The sequence below is a fragment of the Balaenoptera physalus genome (genome assembly GCF_965194825.1).
Source record: "Balaenoptera physalus genome assembly, chromosome: 14".
NCBI lineage: Eukaryota > Metazoa > Chordata > Mammalia > Artiodactyla > Balaenopteridae > Balaenoptera > Balaenoptera physalus.
This window is the reverse complement of record NC_138893.1, coordinates 21,785,078-21,789,944: the sequence shown is the minus strand read 5'-3', so window position 1 is coordinate 21,789,944 and position 4,867 is coordinate 21,785,078.

The window sequence follows — 4,867 nt, the reverse complement described above, 5'->3', positions numbered from 1 at the left end:
AATAGTCAGTGCAACATGACTGCAAAATAAAATGGCAAATACTGCAAAATTTTCAGAATTTAATGAAGTTGATGAAAGTGGTATTAGAAACCTGCTTGAATTTTGCAAAGCCACTGGCCAGGGTGATGCAGCAGCACTGAACTAGTTAATAATTATAAAATTCTGAACATGGACAATGATGATACAATAAGTGCTTCAAGGGAGTGAGTTTAGGATCAAAGGATTAGGAAGACCCCTAAAATATCAATGAACATCATACAGTTTTTGCAAAAAAGGACATTCTTTATGATTGCATTGCAAAAGTTAAACGTAAAGGGTGCCACATCATACAAGATTGTGAGAAGGATGTTCCTTTCCTCCCAACTCCAACATTGATTCATTCTTTGTTCTAAGAATTAACAGAGATGCAGTTATAACATAAATCTTGTGAAGTATAAGAGAAACTAAATTTATTTCAGTAGTTCTGGCTTGATTTTTATGATAAAATCCCAATCATACTTTTTCCCCACAGTTTACTGTGTAATTTTGGACTTCATTTTAATTAATTTAGATTCACCTTAAGTGGTTGTTTTCTGAGGTACATGATTGTTGATGTAGAAAATCCCAAAGAATTTCCCCCCAAACTCAGAACTATGAAGTGAGTTCAGTAGGGTTTCAGGGTATGACATAAACATACAAAAATCAGTTGTATTTCTTTAGGCTGTATGCTAGCAGTGAACATGTGGACACCAAAATTAGAAATACAGGGACTTCCCTGGTGACGCAGTGGTTAAAAATCTGCCTGCCAATGCAGGGCACACAGGTTTGATCACTGGTCTGGGAAGATCCCACATGCCGTGGAGCAACTCAGATCGTGCACCACAACAACTGAGCCTATGCTCTAGAGCCCGAGAGCCACAACTACTGAAGCCCGTGTGCCTAGAGCCCGTGCTTCACAACAAGAGAAGCCACCGCGGTGAGAAGCACGCGCATCGCGATGAAGAGTAGCCCCCGCTCGCTGCAACTAGAGAAAGCCTGCGTGCAGCAACAAAGGCCCAATGCAGCCAAAAAACAAAAAAACAAAAACAAGAAGTACAATACAATTTACAATTACTTAAAAACAAAAAGAAAAATAAAGAAGAATTTAGGTGTAAATCTAACAAAACATGTACAGGACTTGTATGCTGGAAACTGTAAAACAAGGAAGACAGAAATTGAAGAGGATCTGAATAAATGGAAAAACATACTTTATTCACGAATTGGAAGAATCAACATAGTAAGTAAGCTAATTTTCCCCAAACTGGTAAATAGATTTAATGTAATTCCTATCAAAAATTATAACTCTGGCTTTAAAGTTGGACATACAGTATCCTAATTATTATTTTCCCAAAGCACTATAATTGTAGTATTTCCCCCAATGAAAAATTTTAACAGCTTTATGGAGATATAATTGATGTATAACGAACTGTACATATTTAAAGAGTCTCGACATACGTAGACACTGTGACACCATCATCTGAATCAAGATAATGAACATGTCCATCACCCGCAAAGTTTCCTCCTGGTCCTTTGTAATACATCCTACTGTCCTTCTGTGCCTCCCATAAATCCTGCCTCTCTATCCCTAGGCAACCACTAGTCAGCTTTCAGTCACTATAGATTCATTTTTTTTCCCTAGAATTTTATATAAATGGAATAATAGAGTCTACACTTTTTTGGTCTGGCTACTTTCCATCAGCATTATTATTTTGAGATCCATCCATGTTTTTGTGTGTGTTAATAGTTTATTTTTATCATTTTTTTTAAAAAAAATTATTTATTTTATTATTTTATTTATTTATTGTTTCTGGCTGCATTTGGTCTTCGTTGCCGCGGGCGGGCTTTTCTCTGGTTGCGGCGAGCGGAGGCTACTCTTCGTTGCAGTGTGTGGGCTTCTCATTGCGGTGGCTTCTCTTGTTGTGGAGCACGGGCTCTAGGTGCGTGGGCTTCAGTAGTTGTGGCTCTCGGGCTCTGGAGTGCAGGCTCAGTAGTTGTGGTGCATGGACTTAGTTGCTCCACGGCATGTGGGATCTTCCTGGACCAGGGCTCGGACCCATGTCCCCTACATTGGCAGGCGGATTCTTAACCACTGAGCCACCAGGGAAGCCCAATAGTTTATTTTTATCATTTTGTAGTATTACATTATATGGATTTACCACAATGTGTTTATCCATTCACCTGTTAATGGCCATTTGGGTGGTTTTCAGTTTGGGGCTATTACAGATAAATATGCTGTGAATATTTGTGTGGACATACATTTTCATTTTTCTTGAGTAAATACCTAGAAGTGGAACGACTGGAACAAATGGGTAATTTCTTAACTTAAGAGGCTGCCAAACTATTTTCCAAAATGGTTATGCTGTTTTACATGACCACTAGCTGGTGTGAGAGGTCCAGTACCTCCACCTCTTGGCCAACACTTGGACTTTTAGTCATTGTAATAGGTGTGTTGTGATATCTCATTATGTTTTAATTATTAGTCCCCTAATGATTCATGATGAGCATTTTTCATGTGCTCTGTGTATATCTTCTTTGGTGAAATGTTTGTTTAAATCTTTTGGCTCTTTAAAAATTGGGTGATTTGTTTTCTTTTTAGTGAAGATATAGATTTCTGTATGTGTTCTGGACACAAGTCCTTTATCAAGGGTATAATTTGCAAATACTTTTTCTCAGTCGGTGGCTTGTCCTTTCATTCTGTTTAACAGTGTTTTTCAAAGTGCAGAAACTGAATTTTGATGAAATCCAGTTTATCAATTTTTTCTCTCATGGCTTGTGCTTTTGGTGTTGGCATCTAAGAAATCTTTGTGTAAACCAAGGTCACAAAAATTTACTCTTATGTTTACTTCTAGAAGTTTTTGTGATTCTACTTTTGGTTTCCTCTTTGATCCAAAATTTAATTTAGGAGAGTATTTTGAATTTTTTTGTTTTAAACTGTTATTAATTTTAGACATTTTTGCGATTGAGGCCTGTGCAGTTTATACTGTAAAGGAGTGAGGCTGATAGGGGTTGGGAGACAAGGGAGTGTGGATGGTAGAAGGTGGAAGAGGGACAGGAGTGCATAAAGTACAATTTTTGTCAGGATTGCATTTTTGTTCTACTGCTTCCTCTCTTTCTAGATACCAAACTCCTCATGTTTATACTGCACTAAATCTTTCTTGTTTTATTCTTCCTCTTTTCATAAGTCCTTTCTCTCTCTCTCTCTCTCTCTCTCTCACCCACTCATCCATCCAATGTGTCAGAAAACCCTATGTGCGCTAGGGCTACCTTCACAGTACATCTAGAATCCATCTGCTTCTCGTGATCTCCCAGTGCCTATCTCTCTGGTCTAAGCCACTGTCATTTTTTATCTTTTATTTTGCAGTAGGCTCCTAACTGGTCTCACAGTTTCGACCTCTGCCCCCTTCAGTGTATTCTCAATGCAGCAGAGTGACTCTTTTTTTTTTTTTTTTTTAAAGACTTATTTATTTATTCATTTTGGCTGTGTTGGGTCTTCTTTGCTGAGCACGGGCTTTCTCTAGTTGCGGCGAGAGGGGGCTACTCTCCTTTGCGGTGCAGAGGCTTCTCATTGCGGTGGCTTCTCTTGTTGCGGAGCACGGGCTCTAGGTGTGAGGGCTTCAGTAGTTGCAGCATGCGGGCTCAGTAGTTGTGGCTTGCGGGCTCTAGAGCACAGGCTTAGTAGTTGTGGTGCATGGGCTTAGTTGCTCCGTGGCATGTGGGATCTTCCAGGACCAGGGCTCGAACCCGTGTCCCCTGCATTGGCAGGCAGATTCTCAACCACTGCGCCACCAGGGAAGTCCCCAGAGTGATTCTTTTAAAATGTGTGTTAATATCACTCCTCTGCTCGAAACACTCCAAAGATTTCCTATCTCACTCTGAGTGAAGAAAAAAGTCCTCAGGTGGCCCTGAAGCCCTACATGATCCCTGGGGTCCCAGGTTCCTCTCTTATGCCGTAACTATCTTGTTCATTCTCCTCTAGTCCTGCTGGCCTCCTTCCTGTCCCTGGGACATGCCAAACTGCCCCTGCCTCAGGGCCTTTGCATTTTCTTTTGTTCCCTCTGCCTGGAATCCTCTTGCTTCCTTCAGGTCTCAGCTCAAATGTGTTTTTCTTAGAGAGGCCTTGCTTGACTCCTCTCTACATAGTACTAACTGCCTCCCTCTTACTTTTTTTATTTCTCATGAGCACTTACCTGACACATTACACAGCCTCTTATATTTTTGTAGATCTTTTTACAAAAATTTTATGTTGGAGTGTAGTTGATTAACAATGATGTGTTAGTTACAGGTGTACAGCAGAGTGATTAACTTATACCCATACAAGTATCCATTCTTTTTCAAATTCTTTTCCCGTTTAGGTTATTACAGAATACTGAGCCGAGTTCCCTGTGCTATACACTAGGTTCTTGTTGATTATCTATTTTAAATATAGTAGACACAGCTTCTTATTTGTTGACTGCCTTTCTTTCCTTGCAGAATATAAGTTCCCAGAGGGAGGGAACTATGCTTTGTTCACTGCTATTCCCATAGTACTGAGAGCAGTGCCCGGCGCATAGTAGATGCTCAGTAACCACCTGTGGAGTGAGTGCATGAGTGTGTCCTGTCTGAAGGGGTAACCTCAGTGAGTGGTTTCCTTAGTAATTTGTAACAATCTAGAGAGACTTAATAAAATTAAGTCCAGTAAAAGATAATTGTGTGTGTGTGTGGTGGAGCTGGAAATGGGAAAGGGGATGCGGGGTGGTGAGGGAGGTACAGATATTGAATGTCCCACAAAGCCATATATAATGTTAGAATAATAATAGCTAGGTGAGAACTGTGTTTGAGAATAAGTAATTTTGGAAGTAAATGAGTCTGG